This window comes from Macrotis lagotis, chromosome 5 (genome assembly GCF_037893015.1).
Source record: "Macrotis lagotis isolate mMagLag1 chromosome 5, bilby.v1.9.chrom.fasta, whole genome shotgun sequence".
Classification (NCBI taxonomy): domain Eukaryota; kingdom Metazoa; phylum Chordata; class Mammalia; order Peramelemorphia; family Peramelidae; genus Macrotis; species Macrotis lagotis.
The window spans coordinates 7,830,763-7,855,352 of record NC_133662.1 but is presented as its reverse complement, the minus strand read 5'-3'; the positions used below and the strand labels follow the sequence as shown (position 1 = coordinate 7,855,352).

The 24,590-nt window shown below is 36.9% G+C and overlaps 1 protein-coding gene across 1 annotated transcript in view; it reads right to left on the bottom strand.

The window, feature by feature from the left end:
- The window catches only part of LOC141488530 (butyrophilin subfamily 1 member A1-like), a 50,007-nt gene that overhangs the window by 19,402 nt on the left and 6,015 nt on the right, over positions 1–24,590 (bottom strand). The gene's annotated exons all lie outside the window — the stretch shown is intronic.

The window sequence follows — 24,590 nt, the reverse complement described above, 5'->3', positions numbered from 1 at the left end:
ATAATTTGTTTAATGGAATGCTTCTATGTTTTTTGTACCGCATATGTAATGTTTTCGATATGCTCCCTTGACAACCTATAGTGAGGGTAGCTATGCTTGTCTACCTGTCCGTTGACTCCTTCAATAACTAATTTTCCTTTCAGCCCTTGTTGGTAGATGCTACGGTTTCTATGGCTTTTTATTCTTTGCCAATAAACTAAGGCTGTTAGAGTTCACATATTGGTTACCTATACTAACTATTCTCTCACCATCTTTATCATATATTCCTGTGTATGATAAGGGAGGCAAAACTGTCAATTTCCCTGGAATTCTATCTGACCCATCTTGTATCTGGTTTCCCCATATATATTCTGACATCTCCCTGGAACTCCCAGTGCTGTGTCTTCCAAAGATTTCATAATGCTGAAGCCTTTTGTATGTCTCAGGGAGAGGCAGTCCTGTTAAATTTGGACAGAGTTCACAATCTGTTTTATTCAAGGAATTTCTCTGAAATCCTTCTTTTATAGTCATTCCACTATTAGGATGAGTAAGTTTTGCAATCAATAATAGACCTATAAATATGGGTATACATGGAATCCTTATATATATTGAAGAAGGAAATGTTGTTCCATCAGGCAGTGTGACTGCCCTGAGTCTTCTTGCCGCGACTGTGTCAAACAGCTTAGAGACCCTGGCTCCCGACAGAAGATGAGATTTTATTTGTAACTTGAAGCAAGCCAGGGGGCAGATGTGAGGAGGAAGAATTTTCCAGACATGGAGGACAACCATGAAAAATAGTCAAGTGCAAGGAGACCAATGTCACTGAATTATTGAGTATGAAATAGGAAGGCATAAGAAAATCAGAAAGATATGGGGGAAACAAGTTGTGAAGGACTTTGAATGCCAAACAAAGCCTTTTATATTTGATCTCTAGGGCTTTTTGAATAGGGAGGTAATGTGGTCAGATCTGTACTTTAAGTTGTTTAGAAAAATCAGATTGATGCCTGAATGGAGGATGTGCTGGTGTGGGGAAGAGATTTGAGCAGAGAGAGTTATACAAAAATCCGGGTATGAGATAATGAGTGCCTGTGACAGTGTTGGCAGTTTCATAGGAAAGAAGGGAGCTCTTATGTGAGATTATATGAAGATAAAGTCCATAGGATTTGGCAACAGATTGAATATTTGGAGTGTGATAGAGTGAGATCTAGAATGGAACCTAGGTTGTGAACCTTGGTTACTGGGAGGATTATGGGACCTTTGACAGTAACAGGAAATTCTGAAAGAAGGGAGGGTTTGGGAGAAAGATGATGATTTCAGCTTTGAACATACTGAGTTTATTGGAGCCATAAAATAGGCAGTGGAAATTTCAAATAGGTGGTTGGGAAAGCAGTTAGCAGACAAGAGGATGGGAATGATAAGAAAGCACCACCCAAGGGTGTGTGCAGCCCTCAGGTTCATGGCCTAGGCTATGCTTAGGAGGACACAGGGAAAATGCCAACTTTAGTGGAATAAGAGGGGTCTACCCAGGGGAGAGGAATGAGGATTGTGTTTGTGTGTCTGTGTGTGTGTGTGTGTGTGTGTGTGTGTGTGTCTGTGTGTGTGCGTATTTTTATGGTAAGACTGAGAATCTTTCCAGGGGTAAGGTCTAGTTGCAAGTGGAGCCCTCCCAATCTCTTCAAAACACTCAGGAGAAATAAAAGTGATACCAGAATTGATGGTCACTCTAAGGAAAAAAGAAATCTCTGGGCTAGTCACAAATAGAAGATGATTCTTGGTCTCTTTGCCATAATGATGGATGATAGAAAGGGTCAAGAGCTTATTCTATGGATATGAACTTGAGTAATTTTGGGCACTAGTCGATCAGACCTCAGATTTCACCTGTCTTCCTCCATCACCCCCACTCATCCAGATCATGTCAATTATTTTCCTGAGTCACTGTCCAGTCATCTGACTGTAGTCTAAGCTTGTTTCCTGTTATAACTACGTGATGACAATTGGCCTCTGATGCTGCAACTGCAAGGAATGTATCCTGAGTTGGCTAAAGAATACATTTCAACTACAATTTTCTGGAGTCATGGAGGTTGTGGCTAATCACTCAAATTTCCTTCTGATAACTTGACAACCATTGTTACCAGGTAAGCACTTGCCAATTCAATCAAAACTAATTTCTGTAGTCTTCAACCAAATTAGTTGGTCAGCAAATGCAGCACAAAGTATACTAATCCTGAACACAATTTGTTATCACAGAGGAAAAAATTTATGATACTAAGAGGTTAATAATTGTTTCTTTACAGGTACTGAAACTTCTCTGTATAGGCCTGGAATAGGGAGAGAGGGGGCTAAGGGTGCCCCATAAGACTGTGATCAGTACTTAGAGTGCTACTTTTGTCATACCTTTGCCCTACATTAGGGACTCTCTTCCAAACTTCCCTTCAAAATATGTGCCCTTTGACCCAGGGAATAATAGAATAAATCAAAGCGGCTTTTGGGAGAAAAGATGTAAAGAGGACCTTAATCTTCTCTATTACTTATTCCCTGCTTGTTTGTATTCTTGTCTAGCTTGCTCTGGGGGCGGCTAATCCCCTGCCCCTATTCCCTTCCTTACTGCTAATACCATGATGACTTTTTCCCTTTGCAAAGCTAGCTCATCCTTGGGGAGCATCATCCTCCACTCTGAAGTTCTTATACCATTTCTTACTGCTCAACCTTTCATGGTAACTTTGGATGCTAAAGTTGTTTAGAAACCAGATGTTTCCTGTCCTTTAATCTCTCTTTCTCTTTAATTCACAGCAATACTTAAATAAACCTTTTTGTCCCTAATATTAAAAAAATGATGTGAACCTTCTGTAGTATCTGTGCAACTTGTGAATTAAAGTCTATGTCATTTATTGCTCTCCTGAGTTAGAGTGTCTGGTGATTTCTTTATCCAAAATGTCTCACATGGATTCTTAAACCTCCTTAAAGCCCTGTCTCTGCAATAAGGACAATTGGCTAGAATTCCCTGAAAGATGATGATCAAAATCTGGAGAAATTATAATTGCTCATAACAGATATTGAACCTATTTTGAAACAGAGGGAATCAGATGGCAGAGAGAGGCTACCTTGAATAGACATATATACATACATACATAGGCATGTCATATATATCATACATATATATGTACATATATATTATGTGTATACATGTGTATCCTTCAATTTGGAGAAAGTAGGAGTGTGGGATTAGACAATATAGGAGGACAAACAAAACTTACCAAATTCTGTATGTAGTTTATCTGAAAAAGAGAGAGAGAGAAAAAAAAATTTCCAAAGTGCTTTGTATGAGAAAAAGATTAAAGACTGTTCTTGGGTATGCAACAAAAGAATTGTTTCTTTACAGATACGCTCAAATCCTAAGGAATTATCATAAAGTCTATATAGAAAGGTATAATGAAAATCATTTCGGACAACTTCTTGTACCATGCAGTGATTCCTTCTGATGGTCTTTCAGAAGCTCACTTCTCAGTCAAGTAGCCCTTCTATTGTTAGTTCTAATTCTGAGAGATTCCCCACCCGGCCCCCCTCCTCATCCCACTTTATGTTGAAATGAAATCTTTCATCCTACTATTTCTGCCTCATCTGTTCTGACTCTGCTGTCTGGGAAGAGGTAAAATAGGTCTGATCCATCTTCTTCATGACAGTCTTGCCTTCTTACTGCAAAATATCCCACCCTCCAATCTTAAAAAAAAGTCTTATTTTTTTTCCTGGAATGGGTATAGATATAGCATGGCCACATTTGGAGTAGCCATAAAGGTTATGAAAGGATTCCTTCCTTTTTGTTGTTGCTGATTTTTTCTTGGCACAGATATTGGAGTAGTTTGCCATTTCCTTCTCCAGCACATTTTATACCTGAGGAAATTGAGATAAACAGGGTTAAGTGACTTGCCCAGGATCACACAATTAGTATATATCTGAGGTCAGATTTGAACTCAGGAATTTGAGTCTTCTTGACTTTAGGTCCAGCACTCTATCCTCTGTGCCACCTACTTGTCCCATTTGCTTGCTTCCTCCCTCCTTCATCCTCCCCCTTCATCATCTCGGTGTCCTGTTATCTTGCTGATTCAGCTTCATATTATTTTAGAAATTTGTCATTATCTTTAGTTTCAAATTATTTCCACTAAAATTATTAACATAAGTATATGTATATGTATGTGTATATGTATATGTATATGTATGTGCATATGTATATGTATATGTATGTGTATATATATATATATATATATATATAGTGCCATTTGGAATAGATTCAGAGATTTCTGGAGGTGGAAGGGACTGGATGGATTATATAATTCAACTCTTTTATTTTTATGATTAAGGAAACGGTCATTCAAGAAATTTAAGTGACTTGTTTAAATTTACACAATCAATTGGTGTTTATTATTAACTCCTTAACTGTGTGATAGGCACTGAGCTAAAAGCTAACAAGTGACACAAATGAGATGAAATCCAGGTTTATTATAGTTTTTTTTGGCAAGGTAATGCGGTTAAGTGACTTGCCCAAGGTCACACAGCCAGGCAATTATTAAGTGGTTGAGGCTGGATTTGAACTCAGATACTCCTGACTCCAAGGTCAGTACTCTATCCACTGAGCCACCTAGCTGCCCCCTCCCAGGTTTATTCTAAACAAAAGGTCCTTTCTATTACTATTTGTTGCTATTCAGTTAAGAGTAAAATATATGAAAGGCAAGCAAAAGTAGTTTGAGATATTGTAACCAGTAGTAACTACGTTATGATAATAATACCAGGAAGATCTTAGTTGTCCAAACTGATTTATTTTAACATTTAAAAAAAATTTGGAGTTCCAAATTCCCATGCTCCACAGTCCTTGACTCACTCACTGAGATTGCAAACAATCTATCAATTATACATTTGAAATCATGCCAAACATATTTGTTATAAGAAAGCAAAATAAAAGTGAGAAAATTATACTAGACTGTACTCAGAGTTCATCAATTTTTTTCTCTGGAGGTGGGGAGCATTTTTCATTTTGAGTCTTTCAGAATAGTCTTAGACTATTATATTGATCAAAGTGTAGCTAAGTCTTCCAGTTGTTTATTATTATAATATTGCTCTTATTGTATACAATGTTCTCCTGATTCTGCTCTTTTAACTATGACACATTTTACATAGTCTTCCTAGGTTTTTCTGAAAACATTTCCTTTGTCACTTCTTATAGCATAATAGTACTCCATTATCACATTTACCACAACTTATTCAACTATTTCCTCACTGATGAGCATTCCCCTAAATTTCCAGATCTTTGCCACCACAAAAATAATTGCCATAAGTCATGTGTGTATATACATATATATATGTATACATATATATATGTATATACACACACATATATATATATATATATATGTATATACACACACATAAATACATATACACATCTATCTATCTAATCTTTTTTCTTTTTTCTTTGATTTGGTGGTTGCATTGTTGGGTATGGAGTCACTACTCATAAAAAGTCAAAATAATGATCGTGCAGTCTCAATCAGTGAAAGCCTAGAATAATGTAAGTCAAATGAACACACACTGACTAGGATGTGACCAGTAGATGACCTGTCCATAGCTTTGAATGTCCAGAATTACAGCTTGAACAATGTTGTTATGACCCCAAACATTTGTAATGCATTTTTTCCTTTTTATTTGGCAAGGCAATAGGTAAAGAGATTTGTCGAGGGTTACAGAACTAAGTAAGTATTAAGTGTCTGAGACCAGATTTCCTGTCAGGTCCTCCTGACTCCAGGGCTGATACTCTATCCACTGTGGCTCCTAACTGCCCCCTATGCATCCTTTCAAGAAGGGATTGGGAGGGGTGTCTAGGTGGTGAAGTGGGTAGAGCACCTGCCTTGGAGTCAGGAGTACCTGAGATTAAATCCAGCTTCAGACACTTAATAATTACCTAACTGTGTGGCCTTGGGTAAGCCACTTAACCCCATTGCCTTGCAAAAAAACCTTAAAAGCAATAAAGAAGGGATTGGGAATCCTTTTTCTGCCAAGTGTCAATTGGATATTTATAGCATCATTTGCTGGTCATACAAAATCATAAATTTAAAAATTAGTGTGTTATATTTGTTCAAACATTTAATTAATTCATTCTAAAAACTCTTAGATTTTATTAAAATTTGAGTCCTGCCTATGGTGGCCATGGCAGCACCAAGCCAAATGAGACCTGCAGAATGGACTTTCTACCCCTGCTTTAAAACATTTCAATAACATTAATTAGGGGTTAAAGCGCTGGCCCTGGAGTCAGGAGTACCTGGGTTCAAATATGGTCTCAGACACTTAATAATTACCTAGCTGTGTGACCTTGTGCAAGCCACTTAACCCCATTTGCCTTGCAAAAACCTAAAAAAAACCCCAAACCCCCAAAATCAATAATATTAGTTACTCCCATCCTTAGTCCTATCTTACTTCAGAAATGAAGGACAAGAGAGACTTATGATTCCCTACTTTTCTTTTACCAGAGCATGAACTTAGATTCATAGAATATTAGAAGTTAAAGTTCTAACCCAATATTTTATGGATATGGATAATGATATTTAAAGAATAAAAACCTTCCTAAATTTAACTTTAGACTTTCAGAGCCAGAATTTGAACCCAGAGCCTCTAACTCCAAATTTGGAGCTCTTTCCACTAAAACACATTGTTTTTCTACTCAAAGAGTCTTGGCTAAATGCTAGAAGGGATGTTGGAAAGTAGGCATAATAATACATTAATGATAAAGCTGTGAATATGTCCAAACATTCCAGAAATTGATTTGGAACTATGGCCCCAATGCTATTAAACTTTACATGCCTTTTAATCCAGCAATATCATTATACGCCTATACCTGAAAAAGATCAATTTATATAGTACAAAAATATTTTTAGAATTTTTTTTGGTGCTAACAAAAGGTGAGAAGTATCTATTAATTGGGGAATGACTGAACAAAATTTATCATATATATATACATATATATGTATATATATATATATATATATATATATATATATATATATATGAATATGCTAGAAGTACTCTTGTTTTTTGTTTTTCCTTTTCTCAAAGAGGACCACGACATAAGGGAAGTCATGACATGCCAGTGAATTGGATTTAAATGAGAGAGGGTTGTGCAACTTCACTTTTTCCTCCAGAGCTATTTTGGCAGAGAGGTAGTGCGGTGGATAAAGCACTAGCCTTGGAGTCAGGAGGACAGGAGTTCAAATCCAGTATCAGATACTTGACACTTTATTAGCTGTGTGACATTGGGCAAATCACTTAACCCTGATGACTTGAAGCCAGGACCATCTCCAGTCATCCTGATTTATATTTGACCACTGGACCCAGAGGGCTCTGGAGAGGAAAGTGAGGCTGGTGACTTAGAATAGCACCATCTCACTCAAATCCAATTCATGTGTTTGTCATGGCACCATTTTACTGATGATATGGTCTTCTTCAAGGATGAAGGACAAAACATCATCATCATCCTCAAAATACTATAGTAAATGAGAAAAGAGATGATTTCAGAAAAATTTGGGAAGGCTTCTATGAACTAGTGCAAAATGAAGTGACCCTAACCAGGAGAATGATTTATATAGTATTGTAAAGATAATCAGAATTGAAAGACTTAGTAACTCTAATCAATAACAGTTCCAAAGGAGTCACGATGAAATATTTATCCACCTCTAAAGAGAGAACTAATGAACTCAGGGTGCATATTGAAGTACATTTTTTTTTCTCTTTTTCTCTTTCTTGTTTTTTTTTTTTTGGTGGAGGGAGGGAAGGATATTATTGATGCAGAAATTTGTTTTACATTACTATGAATATTTGTAATGGATTTTACCTTTCTTTTCTTATCCATAGGTTAGAAAGGAGGAAGAATTTGTAACTGAAACTAAAGTAAAGCTGAATTTTTTAAAAAAGAAATGATGAGGAAAATGTGTCACTTTTGAAAGAATCTATGACTGTGGCTATGGAACACTGTGTGTATGATCATACTCAGATTGAGTTTTATTTTGCTCAACTATTTTTTCCTCTTTTATGGTGAAAGGAATGGTTGAGGAAGAAAGGAGAATATACCTTAGAAGTGAAAAGAGAAAGTTTGACTCAAATTATTTTTTAAAAAACAAGAGAGAACACTAAATTAGGAGAACAATTCAATTCCTATCATCATAGGCAAAGATTACTTTGGGCCTTTTTAAAAATCATTTGATAACTTCTTTCATGATTTTTTATGGATTGATTAAATATATACAAATTCTTTATGGGAGGAAAAAGCAGAAAGCAACATATAAATGGCTTCCGACACAGAAGGACAAACATTATAGAAAACACTTCTGCTGACCATGGAAGGAAAAAAAATCAATTAAAATAAAATCTGTAAATTAAGAATTCATTGATAATTTTATCCAAGAGAAAAATGGAGTGATTTGGATAGATTATGCAGTAAATTAATGCTATAGTCATTTACATATATATATATAAATACCTATATATATATGTATGTGTATAAATACAAACACTCCCATATATGTTAGTGTTTCCATATTTACTTATAAATATATTGCATGCATAATATTACAATTTATGTATATATGTCCCAGACAAAACAAAACAAAACTGCAGCCAATCCTACTATACTTTTGAAGAAATAAGATTGCAATGAAAACTTCAGAATCATTTCTCTGTAAATGTTGCTATTTCTTTTTGCAGTGGCAGATATAGTTACCCCAAAGTAAATTCTGCATGAAATATTCTCCACTGATGATAGAGATTATTTAATTTTTAGTTTTGTGACCACATTCTTTCAATACTCAATAAAAATTTCTTGAAATGCATTCATTAAATTGATGTTTGAAAAATTTCATACTTGATTTGGGAATCACTTCAAAGAGAAATAGTTTCCAATCTCTTCTGAGCCACGGCCCTGTGATGCACGTTCAGAATCATGACTTTCCTCAGACTTCCACTCTTGCCTTTGAACTCTTTCACCTATTACCTGGTCATATCAGACCCAAACTTATAAACAACTAGTCAGGAAAAACCTCAGTGATGCCATGTGTCCTGTGCTTCTCTTGGGAGGGAACCAAGAAGGCAACATGTTGTCAGTATGTCTAGGATGAGATGAGTAGAGGCAAAGTCATTCATTCAAAACAAGTACCAGGAGGACTTAGAGGGAAGACAAGGAGTTTGTGCCTATAAGATTTCCTCTGAAAGGAGGCACTGTTTCTTCACTGACTCATGCTAAGCCTCCTCCCTATTTCTCAATGTCAGAGGCAGTGTGGTATAGTAAATACTGAGGGAACTCAGAGTCAGGAAGACCTCTGAATCAAGGCTGGCCTTTGAAGTATAAAAGTGTCCTAGGTTATCTGCTAAGAGTATTAGCCTGTCAGTAGAGAGAATTTCCTCATTCAGGACTTCCCTTCATCAGTGAAATCACAGGAGCAGTCAGTCCCTCTTCTTGTTCTCTTTCCCCACACTCTGCCAGTTTAGATCCTACCTTTCCTTCAAGACCCAGTTCAATTACTATATCCTCCAAAAAGCCTCCTTTGGTTCCTTTAACTAGCAGTGGTCCTTCCCTTCTTTATAGTCTAATTTTGTTTAATTTGAGTCTTTCAAATGCTTTCAAGTTCTATTTTATATTTCATTTATTTGTATCCTTGTCTTAGATCCTCCTTGACAATGTTTGGGTCATGAATTTTTGTGTTCCATATAATGCCTACTCTGGTCAAAGAATTTTGTGCAAAAGTCTATGGACAATTGATTTTTTGTTAAATGGAATTGAATTTTGTGTTACTTTCTAACATGCTTCTAGGATGATTCTAGGATTATTTTGAAGAATTGAATGCAGGTGGATTTCAGAGTGCAGGATGGCTCTCTAATACTTCAAATGTAATGGGATTATAAAGAAGAAATTAGGAAACCATCCTGAATCTTTGAAGTTAATAGGGATAGTAACTGTTCCCTCCCATACCTTTTCTGCCTTGGAGCTACTATTAGTGATTAGTGACATTCCTTTAGGTAAACTTAGGACCAACTCAGAATGGCATTGCTGATGTGTTTAAGTACATAAAGCTTTTCCCCTCCAAAGAAGCCCAAACATATCACAATCTAAGTCTCCTTTCCTTTTTTTTTCTTTTAAATTTATTTTTTATTCTCATTTTGTACAAATGTTTTTTTTACATTAATAAAATATTCTTGTTTACAAGTAAACAAAATACCCCTCCTCCTCCCCATGAATATAGATAGACTTGTTTGGGTGAAAAAAGTAAAGGGGAGAGGAAAAAAATTAAAATAAAAAAATAATAACAGTAATAATTGTAGGTATGGCCAGGTGGTGCAATGGATGAAGCACCAGCCCTGGAGCCACGAGCACCCGAGTCCATATCCAGCCTCGTAAACCCAACAATCACCCAGCCATGTGACATGCAAGCCACCTGATCCCCACTGCCCTGCAAAAAACAAAAAAAAAAAAAGAAAGAAAAAAAAGACCCAAAATAAAATAAAATAGTAATAATAGTAGGGGTGGTTGGGTGGCAGACAGAGCATTGGACCTTGAGCCAGGAGCACCTGGGTCCAAATCTGGCCCCAGATACCCAAAGATCACCCTGCTATGTGGCCCCAGGCAGGGAATCCAGCCCTACTTACCCTGCACCCTCCCCCAAATAATAATAACAAAAAATGTGCTTGAGTCTTTGTTCCAACACCAACAACTCTGTCATGGATGGATCTCATTCTTTATAAGTCCATCACAGAAGTTATTTCCATATTTTTCCACCGTTGCCATTGCTGATCGCAACTCCTTCCTTTCTTATTTCTCCACTACCATGTACTCTATTTTCTCTCTCCTTTCACTATGACTCTGCTGTAGGGTTGCTGAGTAGCGCAGCAGACAGATCCCTGGTCCTGGGGCCATGAAGCCCTGAGCCCCCTTACCACCCCTTAGGCCCAGAATACACCTGGCATTTATGGTCCTGGGTAGGCCTTCCAGTCCCAGCCCCTTGCAAGAAGTAAGAAAGAAAATGTGTCATATCTGGCCACTCCCCCCGCCCATGGTCCGTCTTTTCCTCCTTTATTCACATCCCCACCCCTTCCCCCTGCTCCCCCCTCCTTCTTACTCCAGATGTCTATACCCCATTGAGTATATATGCTGTTTCCTCTCCTAGTCACCTCTGATGAGAGCAAAGGTTCCCTCATTCCCCCTTGCCTCCCCCCTTCCATATCATTGCAATAGCTCATTGTAATAAAAAAATCTGATGTGAAATATCTTGGACTATTCCCCCTCTCCTTTTTCTTTCTCCCATTCCATTTCCCTTTTTTTCTATTGACTCCATTTTACACCATATTTTATCTTCGAATTCAGCTTTCTCCTGTGCTTCAACTATAAAAGCTCTCTCTACCTGCTCTATTAACTGAGAAGGTTCATATGAGTATTATCAGTGTCATTTTTCTATGCAGGAATACATGCAGTTCATCCTCATTAAGTCCCTCATATTTCCCCCCTCTCCTCCAATCTCCATGCTTCACCTGAGTCCTGTATCTGAAGATCAAACCTTCTGTTTAGCTCTGGCCATTCCAAAAGGAACATTTGAAATTCCCCTGGTTCATTGAAAGTCCATCTTTTTCCCTGGAAGAGGACATTCAGCCTTGCTGGGTAGTTCATTCTTGGCTGCATTCTAAGCTCTCTTGCCTTCCAGTATATTATATTCCAAGCCCTACGAGCTTCCAGTGTAGCTGCTGCTAAGTCCTGTGTGATCCTGACTGCAGCTCCACGATATTTGAACTGTGTCCTTCTGGCTGCTTGTAATATTTTCTCTTTGACTTGGGAGTTCTGGAACTTGGCTATAATATTCCTAGGAGTTGGTTTTTTGGGATCTCTTTCTCTGGGGGATCGGTGGATTCTCCCCATTTCTATTTTGCCCTCTGCTTCTAGAATATCAGGGCAATTTTCCTGTAGTAATTCTTTGAAAATGATGTCAAGGCTCTTTTCCTGATCATGACTTTCAAGTATTCCAATAATTTTTAAATTATCTTTCCTAAGTCTGTTTTCCATATCAGTTGTTTTTTCAATGAGATATTTCACATTTTCTTCTAATTTTTCATTTTTTTTTGTTTTGAAGTGTTGATTCCTGATTTCTGTTAAATTCATCAATCTCCCTGAATTCTATTCTTTGTCGGAAGGATTTGTTCTGCTCAGAGAGTTTTCTTATCTCTTTATCCATCTGGCCAATTTTGCTTTTTTAAAGCATTCTTCTCCTCCATAACTTTTTTAACTGTTTTATCCATTTGACCTAAGCTGGTTTTTAGCATGCTATTTTCTTCAGCATTTTTTTGGATTTCCTTGACTAAGCTGCTGACTTCATTTTCATGTTTTTCCTGCATCTCTCTCCTCTCTTTTCCCAGTTTTTCTTCTAACTCCCTCATTTGATTTTCAAAGTCTTTTTTGAGCTCTGTCATAGCCTGAGCCCAATTTCTGTTTTTCTTGGAGTCTTTAGATGCCGGAGCTTGTGCTTCCCCATCTTCAGACTGAGTATTTTGGTCCTTCTTGGGCTCATTTGCAAAATATTTCTCAATAGTCTTCTTTTTTGTTTCTCCGCTTGCTCATTTTCCCAGCCTGGGTCTGGTTTGGGGTGTTTCTTGAGCTTTTGGGACACTCCCACAAGGGTCTCAGTGTGTGAGGCTCTGTCCTCCCTCCTGGTCTGTGAATGACTATAAGCACTTCCCTCTGCCAAGGGGCTGAGGTGGGGGGGGGCCCTGTTGTTCTATGGGGGGGGCCTAGACTGCGATCAGGATCTGAATGTGGTCAGAGCCCCAGAGTCCTGTTCCAGAAGCAAAGGACAGAGCTAGGCAGTCTCTCTTCACTCCCATCCCTCAGCTCAATGGGCTCATGCCCTGGAGGCTCCTGCTTACCTGCTCCACCTGCTTCTGTTTCCTGATCTAGGCTGCAGAAAGACCAAGCTGATCCCTGTGTGCCCTGAGGGCTGGGCTCCACGTGCTTTCTCTGGCAGAGGTCCCCAGCTGTTCCCCCACTTTGTGCTGGTGCTCCTCGGGGTGCAGCTTAGGAGACTCCCCAGCTGCTGTGAGCTGAGACTCCTAGCGCCCTGGGGCCGCTTCCTGGAGGCTGAGGTTCTTTGGCTCTGGTGGGCCACCCCTCTGGCAGGCCGCCTCTCCAATACTGGGGAGCAGAGCCTTTCTGCTCTTTTCCAGGTTACCTTGAGTAGGAGAACTGCCTCACTGGGACCCTTTGTGGGTTCTGTCTCTCAAAAGTTTAGAGTCCTTAGCTGATGAATTTTATCAGAGAGCTCCTAACACTGGATCCCTTCTTGTCGCCATCTTGGCTCCGCCCCCCTCGTCTCCTTTCCTTTAATGACATCAGGAGACAAAGTAATTAATTGTCTGGCCCCCACTACCACAGAACAACTTGGTTGATGACAGCTCATGGGACCTTTTCTACCAAAATGACTTTTCCTTTTGGGAAATTGGGGGAATTTGATCAGCCAGTCAATGGAGGCAAATACCAAGTGTCAAGAACAAGGCTAAATGCTAGGGATACAAAAAAGGGGACAAATTAGTCTCTCCTTTCAAAGAACTAATATTGTAACGGTGAAGTGGTTCAGTCATATCTAAATCTTTATGACCCCATTTGAGGTTTTTCTTGGCAAAGATAATGGAGTGATTTGCCATTTCCTTTTCCAGGTTATTTTACATATGAGGAAACTGAGTCAAACAGGGTACAGCTAGTAAGTGTCTGAGGTCAGATTTGAACTCAGTAAGATGAACTTTCCTGACTGCAAACATAGTACTTTATCTACTGTGCTGCCTAGCTGCCTCGGGGCGGTGGGGGGGGAGGTAGGCAACATGCAAATTAACATAAACAAATTTTTATGCATATGTAAAGATAATCTTGGAGGGATGGAGAGAAGAGGGGGACTAGGAAAGGCCTACTGTAAAATAAAGATGCATGTTTTTATGTGTATGCGTGTGTGACTGTGTGTATTTGACACACAGATACACACAGAGGCAGGCAGGAAGATACAAATAGAGCCAGAAACAGAGAGAGAGAGAGAGAGAGAGAGAGAGAGAGAGAGAGAGAGAGAGAGAGAGGTTGGGAGAGGAGGGAGTAGAGCAGCTAAACAAATTCTACTTAATCTAATCATAGAATATTTTGCAAAGGAAGAATATAGTTAGAAATGATATAGTTGAAATCTTGATTCCCTAAGCAAATATTCAAACTGGGACCTCTTTCTTAACTATAAAATAAGATTCTGTTTCCTAATTTTTAGAGAAAGGGGTGTTGATTGGCACTCTCATTGAGACTAGCTTTCCATTATCTCTTGTACTTTCTCCATATAGATCACAACCACATAAAAAAATACTCTTGATGGGAACTACATCTAGGAATATAATATAATATAATATAATATAATATAATATAATATAATATAATATAATATAATATGATATGATATGATATGATATGATATGATATAATATCACATAATATGATATAATATGATATAATATAATATAATATAATGTAATATAATATAATATCATGTAATATAATATAATATGATATAATATAATGTAATGTAATAGAATATAATATAATGTAATATAATATAATATAATATAATGTAATGTAATGTAATATAATATAATATAATGTAATGTAATAGAATATAATATAATGTAATATAATGTAATGTAATGTAATATAATGTAATATAATATAATGTAATGTAATAGAATATAATATAATGTAATATAATGTAATGTAATGTAATATAATGTAATATAATATAATGTAATGTAATAGAATATAATATAATAATATATATGGATATAGATAGATAGATATTTAATGTTTGTGGGATCCCATACATCATCAGTAACTTCAGGAAAACAATGGGCAGGATCTTGAAGAAATGTACAGAAGATAATACAACTTGGAATTAAACTATATTGAAATAAAGATGTAATTTCAGACCCCCTCCTGAAGTCTATTCATGGACTCCAACAATCCTTGAGTTAAGAAAGATAACAATTTATATAATGAGAGCAATTCCATGAAACAAAACTTAAAACACTTACATTGTTGGCCTGACTGAGGAAAGGCAACTCTCAGTATGCTTTAGGAAGAATTTCATGGAATAGTCCTCCTTATACTTATATGTAGTGCTTTCCATGTTTATAATGACATTTTTCTTCCAAAACACCTTGTGAGATTGGTGATATAATTAATATTTCCTTTCATGAATAAGGCAACTTTATAAAAGTGGCAACTAGGTGGCACAATGGTTAGACCTTTGGTCTTGGAGTCAGGACAATCTGAGGTAAATTTCATTTTAGATACTAGTTGGTTGACCCCGGGGAAATCAGTTAATCTTTTTGTATGTCAAGTTCCTCAGCTGTATCATGGGAAAAACAAAAGCACTCACCTTCCAGACTAGTAATGAGGATCAAATGAGATGATAATAATAATAATTGTAAAGCACTCAGCATAGTATCTATCACATAGTAGCAATATACAAATGTTAACTATTTTTATTATAATGATAATAATGATAATAATTACTAGAATACATACTACATTAGCCCATTCTTTGAAAAGTGGACAATATGCTTAATACAAAGCAGCTCTGGAAAACTCCAAGTTCATCTTTTAATTTTTCTTGTCTTCTAAAGTTGAACTAAGTACTTTCTTAGTTTGAGGTATGTTAAATTACTTTGTGATTTAGAACTCTAAGTCCACCAAGACGGAATAAAATAGAAGATTAAAAAATGGGAAAGAAGCTCCTACCTTTGGGGATTATAGTCATCAGCAGAAGAGAGCCTATGATGATGCAAGCCACATTCAACATTTTCACTGGATCAAGACTCAAGGATATCAGAACTGTTACAAAGATGATGATTCTGATCCTGAAGAGAAAGATAAAGGAGAAGCTCGTCTCTGACCAGGTGGTTCCTTTCAAATGCTCAGTTCCAGAAGACAGACGTTGGTCTTGTCTTCTCACAGAACAAACCTAAAAAACATCAGCAATAATCATGACATCACAGACTATGATGATAATGATGAGATACAAATTCACATTTATATCATGGTATATGATTTTCAAAGTAATTTCATATTTGTTACTTTGTATAATTTTGCAATGATTCATTGAGTTTTATAAATAAGGAAATGGAATCTCAGAAAGATGGAGTGTCTTTCCCAAGATTATACACCTAGTAAATGACAGACCAAAAATTCCATTAGTAGCATTTTTGATTGATTCCCTTTCTTCTGTTCACTTGATTACCATTCTAAACCACCTAAACTACTGTCATAACCAAAATGTCTTCCAGAAATTAAGTTTCTCCCTTCTCCAATCCATCCTTCTCCAACCTATGTTTTTCTCTTTTTTTCCAATCCACATATTTATCAAATAGATAGTTCTAAAGCACAGATTGAAGATCACTCTCCTCCTCAAGAGTCCTGTTACTGCTTTTAGGATAAAATACAAACTACTCTGACATTTAAAGTCCTTCAAAATCTGACTTCAATCTATCTGTCTAGACTTATTTCATACTTTATGTTTAGTCCATACTTGAATAACATTGTTGTTCCCTATAGAGAACATTTTATTTTCTTTCTCCATGCCTTTGACCAGGTATTGAAACATAGTCTCTCTTTATCTCTGCTGCCTAGGATCCCTTTCTTCCTACAAAGCTTAGCTCATTACCTCCATGAGATCTGATTCCTTCATCCCCCCCACCAGGCATTAATATTCTCCTCCCCCCCTCAAATCACTTCCTACTTCAGCTATAAATTAATTTATCTCTATTTTTGTGAGTGTATGTATATAATACATATATACATATTTAAATTTCTCTCTCTCTCTCTCTCTCTCTCTCTCTCTCTCTCTCTCTCTCTCTCTCCTCTCCCTCTCCCTCTCCCTCTCCCTCTCCCTCTCCCTCTCCCTCTCTCTCTCTTCCTTCTAGTAGAAACTAAGTTCCATGAAGTCAGATCCTGCTTTTTGGAATATCTTTATCATGTTCACTTTTACAGAGTAAACTCTCAATAAATGTTGTTTTGAATGAGTGACAGTTTGCATTCAATCTCAGATATTTTGATCCCAATTCCAGTGATCTTTCACCTCCTGGTAATTTTCTGCTCCTTTCCCCCAAAATAATGCCATCCTTGCTTGAGTGGGTGCAATTTCTGGTGATGTGGAGACCAAAACTTGTTCTTGTGGGATCTTCTCTTTTGCTCTTGGTGGCCCAAGCTATAACAAGGCTAGTTGGGTGGGAACTTAAGCTATTTCCCAGAAGAATTGTCTCTTTTTGCATTCCCTGTTAATGTCTGTAGCTCCACACTTTTTTAACTCAGAGATTTCCTGCCTGAAATGAGAAGTGCAGTTGGTTGAATGAGGCAACAGGAATGCAACCTTTACCTTTGCTCCATTCTTATTTTCCTTTACTTTCCTAACCTTATAGTTAAATAATTCAACTCCATGCTGCTGCCTGCTCTTCCACCTCTTGCCTTTTGTCCAAATAATACTCATGCCCAGACAAAACCTTGTCCTATATTGTCTCTGTTACCATTCCATGATAGCTGAATGCCACTGAAGAAGAGATAATTGTTCTCAGTGGGTCAAGTCCAAATATAAACTTCTCTAATTTAAACTCTTCCCTCAAAACCATATGATATTCTATTTTATTCCAGGAGCGAGTTTCTAGTTCCCTTCTCACATCTGCCATTTCAATGTTCTCTTCTCTCCTAAATCTTATAGATACCTTTTCTTCTCTGCAAAATAATTCACCTCAAAACTACTGAGTATATAGTTACCATAGTTATGAGTTCCTTATTCCTTTTCCCATCATCTCTTTCTTTGTTCCAGTCTTTCCTGAGGACAAGCCTTTTCTATTTATCAAGATCATCTAATTTACTTTTGTCCTTAATTCTACCTTTTTCTCACTTCCCTTCAGGAATTTGCCCTCACAATCATCTTCAAGAAGCCGTTTAATTTGTGGGTCTTTTCCTTTTTACCTACAAATATCTCCCTCATCCTTAACAACAACAATAACAACAAAACAGTCTTTTATGACCCTACCATATGCAAAGTTTGGTTTCATACATAGCTTTTCCATACAAATTCCATATACTGTCTAAATTTATATCTGGTCAGGTAGAGAGTGCAGTGAATAGAGTAGAGTCAGAAAGACCTGAGTTCAAATTTAGCCTCAGATACTTACTAGCTGTATGACCTGGGGCAAGTCACATAACACTATTTGCCTCAGTTTCCTCATCTTTAAAATGAGTTGAAGAAGGAAATCAGGAAACACTTCAGTATCTTTGCCAAGAAAACCCCTAACAGGGCCATGAAGAGTACATTAACTGAAAATGAATGAACAACACCTTTATGTCTACTTTCTCTTCCAAGTAGTTCTCATCAGCCAACCAAAACTGTTCTTTCCAAGATTACCAAGTCTCAACTGAAAAATCTAATGATTGTTCCTATCCTTCTATCATCCCTAGAACTATTGATGTTATTGACTGCCCTTTCCTCCTAAACTTTCTCCTGCCTGGCTTTTCATGAATCTCTTCTTTCTATGTTTTCTGCCACCTATTTGATTGATCTTTCTCCATTTCTTTTCCTAGATCATTAACATTATCCCATTACCTAGTTAAGGATATACTTTGAAGCCATGTACTAGGCCCCTGTCCATGCCATATCTCTCTTGAATATCTTTTAGGTTTTAAGAGGTTTAACTATTACTTTTAAGCAGATAGACCTGGAGTCAGGAAGATTTAAGTTCAAATCCATGTGACCCTGATCAAGTCACTTAACCCCTATTCACCTCAGTTGCTCATCTGTAAAATGGGAACACAAAGAAGGACATGGCAAACTACTCCAGTATCTTTGCCAAAAAACCCCATGGACTTAGAGTAGGACAAGACTGAAGGACTCAATTACAACAACAACAATAACAAGAACAAGACAAATCCTAAATTTATACTTCCTAGCAGCTCTCATCTTTCTCTTTTGCCTCCACTTTCATGTAACAATGACCCATTAGTATATACCATAGATAGTTCAGACTCAGTATATTCAAAATAAGACTAATCTTTTCTCCTATTTCCTCTAAAACTTCCCATTTCCTTCTAGTTACTCAATTTTGAGAGGTTTTAGGGACAATCTTAATTCTTCCTCTTTATCACCTCCATTCCATATCTAATAAAGTGCCACCTTTTGACAGTTCTACATACAATATATTTCTTGGTCTGATTCCTGCTTTCCATTCACATGGTATTCAAACCAGTTCAGATCCTCACACTGCTCACTATTATGACAGTCTCCTATTTGGATTCTCTTCTGCTATTTGTTTTTCTCTCCAAACACTCCTCTGCACAGATGTTGAAATAATCTTAAGGTATATGTTTCCCAAATCTTTCTTAGGCTTTGGAATTTTTAGGACCCCCTTTTTATTTTCTCTAAAACAAAATGCAAATTACTCAGCTAAATATTTAATACCCTTCACATTCTGGTTCCAGTCTACCTTTCCATACGTATTTCACATTGCTCCTTTTGCCATTTTCTCCATCTAGACAGACAAGTTTGCTTATTGTTGCCCAACTTGGCATCCTATCTTCTACCTCCATTTTTGTCTTTGCTAGTTTTCTCAACTACAAATTGAGAATAATAATAGCACCTCTCTGCCAAGGTTGTTGTAAAGATGAAATGAAATAATATTTGCATAGTATGCTGTAGTCCCATGCTCAATAAAAGCTTGCTTTTCCTGATCCCCCTTGTCTTTAGTGTTCTCTCTTTCCTTATATCATATCACATTTTTAATCTGTTTAAATTTCATCCCCTCCCTCATTTTTGCCAGTAAGCGTCCCTCAGGAGGGAATTTTTGTCTTATCTAATTTTTATATTCTTGTTGTTTAGTATAGTGCCTTCCATATTTTTTTTGGGGGGGAGAAGTTGGGTTGATTTCATTCATATGGAAAGTTCCCAGTTATGAAAACTCCCTCTATCAACACAGATGGGCAAATCATCTATAATTTATAGTCATCAAAGGTCATATGAGCACATTGAGATTACCTCTCATGGCACAATGAACAGGAGTTGAAACTGTCTTTCTTACTCCAAGGTTGGGCCTCTATCACGTATCTTTCATCTTAGCAGTAGTAGGAAATTAATATATACTTGCTAATTTGTATAAAACTGGCTTCATTTGGTGTCATTGAATACATGTTAGGTATATGGAACATTTTGCCATCTCTCCTTTCACAAACTCCCAACCTTAGTTGTAGTCCTTTCTCCATCATTTACTCATTATGTGACCCTCAGCAAATAATTTCATCTTGCTGGACTTTTAGTTTCCTCATTTGTCAAATGGAGATACTAACTGATGCCTACCTCCCTCACAGGATCATTGTAAGAATCAAATTGAACATACATATGAAAGTATTTTGAAAAATGGTAGAAGTAGTAGTAACTTCTGAGTTGAGTTGATTCAAAATTGTTTTTGTTGCTGGAAGATATGACCAATAAAAGGAATGCAGTCAACTTGTTTTGCCATCTTTTAAAAAAAATTTTGATCTGATTTCATTTTTCATGTCAATCAAAGAAGATCTTGGAACTGAGGCTGGTTTCACCCATACAGCTCCTGTAAATTTAGGGGTATCAGAGCTCTTAGAATTTTTCTTGGAGACACATGCTCACTATCAGGGGTTAAAAAGAAGTTTCAAGAAATTTCTTAACCTTAAATCATCACTGAACAAAATAAAATCAATATATCAGATTTAATCTCTTCTTGAGTCCTATTCTAGCCTTGGCTATAATCCATATTCTTTCACACAACTGTCAAATTGAAATTTCAAAAACACATATTGTTCCTCTGATGGAGGACCCTCTGTGACTCCCAACTACTTCTGGGTTAAAATTCAAATTGCTCTTTGTGGTATTCTAAACTTCTTTGTAACCTCTTATTTCTCTCAGATTATACCCATGTTCTGTGGTCTAGCAATTTTTGCTATTTACTCTATATGGCATTTCAATCTCCTCATTTTGGACAAGTGTACTCTAAGCATATATAGATCCATTATAATGCTTTTGCAATAGTTCAGCTAAGAGTTTATCAGAACCTGAACTAGTGTGTTATCCATGTCAGTAGAGAAAAAAGAATAAATTTCAGGGTTGTGGAAATAAAAATTACAAGATTAGAAAAGCATTGGATATGTTCCAAGTCCAGTATGCTTTTCTTTATTCCAGAGTGCCTCTTTAGGGTGTTATTTCCCTTATTTTACAAGATGAGACTGGTTGGTAAGACTGATACCAAGCTCAATGTCTTGAAATTACAACATGTTTCCACTGAATTAAATAACATTACCACTTTTTTGAGAGTTCAACTGTGTCAAAAATTTCCAACTCTCTAAGCTTATGCCCCTTCCAAAATCCCACACTAAATTCATAGAATAATAGTCCCACTTCAAATTTAAAGAAAACATACCGTTCACAATGTATAACCAGTTCTGTCCTGGACCTTCTGTTCAACCTATCAGGAACAGCTGGGTAACTATATTCACAAAACAGGCCATTGCTATGCAGATCCACTGCTTGGAGCAAAGGGGGTGGAGCAGTCAGAGAGGGTGGAGGAGAGGACTAAAGGTTTTCTTCCCAGAGTCCTGGACTCAGTAGGTGTGTAAATGCTAAGGTACACTAATAAGGTCAGTAGTTGTAAGGGCAGAGGTAGGCTGCCTTGGCTAACTCTTCTGAGTTTCAACACAAAAAGTATGACTTCCCACTGGAGTGCTTGCAACTCAATTAGAAATGAAGGTTGATCTTGAGCAACATGAGACTTTGGACTGAATTCAATAACATTTTCATAATTTCATAATTTAGAGCTCTGGCACAAGTCCCAGGTGAGCAAATAGATGAATTTCAACAACCTTTCCTTATATTTGGAAGCTCTCATTCCTTGGCCACAGATGCATAATGTCATCTTGCTGTCTGGGTGGTATCCCAAGCTTTAGAACTTTTCTGAAATATTTCTGCCATTTACCCTGATCAAGATTAACTCATCACACTACTGGTCCCTTAGAACCATCACATCATAGATGGATGGAAATGGAAGGGAAGTTGGAGCTTATCTAATGAAAACCTCTCCTTTTGATAGATAAGGAACCTGAAATCTACCAAAAAACCGAAAGCTTCATAGCTAAATAGTAGCAAGACTAGGACCAGTTCTGCTGATTTCTGTTTCAGTATGCTTTTTCCAATAGTATATTGCCATTATGATTGCAAGTTTTATCTCTTCCAGTGATTGCATAATTTAATGAGATATTTCCTTAAGATAGTACATGAACGAGAGGAATTAACTATGGTGTTAGAAATCTCTGTTGCTGAGAAAGTATGCCATGCCATGGTTGGTTGTCATCTGTGATTGAGTACCTTCTGTGACTGAATACCTACTTATGTTTTGGCTGTGGTGTTTACTGATGGGAAAATAGAACAAAAAAATGAAATTCTTTAGCAGACCTCAGTGATAAGGGAGGTGGGGACTAAACAGTTCAATTCTTTTCCTGAGGTCAGACAGGAAATACCTAAACCAAAAAGCTAATGTAATATTATGGAGGGAAAAACCTGGAACTGGCATTAGGAGAGATCTAGAATTAAATCATGGTGGACAGCTATTTGGGACTATGGATAGAGTGATGGGCCTAAAGTCAGGAAATCTCATTGTCATCAGATAACTGGCCTCAGTCACTTACTAGCTGTGAGATTCTGGGCAAATCACTTATTCCTATTTTATCTCAGTTTCCTTTTCTTTAAATTGAGCTGAAGAAGGAAATGGCAAACCACTCCAATATCTTTGCCAAGAAAACCCCAAACAAGATCATGGAGAGTTAAACAAGAGTGAAATGACAAAATGACATTATCAAGGCTTGAATCTTGCCTATAATTCTTATTATATTATAACCATGAGCAAAATTCTTACTCTTTCTGAAGTTTAGTTTCCTTATCTGTAAACTGGGCAAAATAATACTCATACTCCCTATACCACAGCGTTTTTATGTGAAGGTACAATGAAATAAATACATAATATTTTTTGTGAACTTTAAAATATTATTAAAGTGGCAATTATTTCCAGGGCAGTAATCATATTCCTTGGTGAGTAATGAACATACTCTTCAGTCCCAAACCTAAGAATTTTCACTATTAATGGAATATTAGAGTAAAAAGCATCTTATAGCATAGAAATAGATGCAATTTATGGAGGTCCCTGGCCATCTACGGATTTCTTTTCTTGTCTTTTGACATTTCTCTGACTGTCTTAAGTGTATATCTTTAGGTTGAGGAAGAGAGAGAAGATTGAAGTAAGGGTGAAGGGCCCTGGAAATTGTTCTCCATCATATCACATAAAAGTTCCCTCTGAGAGAAAGGGGACACTGTGTAGTCAACCTGTCACCATGGAGTCCCAGGAGTTTTCATTTGATCATATCTTGCACAGCAAGCTACCCAAGAACCACTTTATTTTAATTCTCATCTCAGTTGTGGGGTATACTAGGGGCAGCTTTTATCAGTTTATGAGAATCAACTTAAATTTTCAGTATGAACATTCATACCTTTGAAATGAGCAAACTGTTAAACACAACTTGATTTAGGCTTTGTTCAAGGTTTAAACTTAAGGAACTGGAGAAAATGGTTTATGATGAAGATTAAAATTAAAATTGAATCCAGCTTCTAACTTCTCCCTTCTCCTCCCCCCCGCCAAAGAGCCACTTCTTAAATATTTACCCACACATCACTGTATTGGTTCTAATGAAAAATGCTAAGGAATGGAATCAGAAACAGATCTTAAGGATGTCCTATTTGGGGCAACTAAATCTGTGATCTGCAGTTGAATTAATCTCTAATCAAGGGCTCTTCTCTTCCTCACTATCTGCAATATCTGGACTAGATCATAGAATCGGACTTGCTCATTTTATCAGATGGAATGAAGATCCCTTCACCTAGGGAAGAGATGATATCTATTTGTCTGAATTAGTAATATATAAAGGATCTTGAAAATTACATCCACATACTCAGCAGAAAGAGGGAGGAAATGAGGAAGAAGAAGATACATTGATTTACTTTGGAATCATGAATTCCTTTGATCTTATACTCCTGCTAAAGCTCATCTTCTATGCACTGAAGTAGAGTTGCAAACCTTCTCCTGAACCAGCTTCCTCTCTCAAGCTTTTCAAGTGCATTAATTTTTTAATTTACATTTTTATTTATTTACATATTAGTAAAATAGTCTTATTGTAAGAGTAAACATAATCTCCCTTCCCCCATAAAAATAAAAAAAAACTCATGAGAAATAAAGTTAAAGAAAGAGGAAAAAATATGCTTTAGTCTGTGTTCATCTACCATCAGCTCTGTCTCTGGGGTGGATTACATTCTTTATCGTAAGTCCATAAGTGAAGTTACTTCCATATTTTTTGACCATTGCTGTTGCTGAGTGTAATTCCCTCAGTCCATTCCTCCCCACTAACACTTATTATATTTTCTCTTTGCTTTCACTCTGTCCCTGTTCAAAAGTGTCCT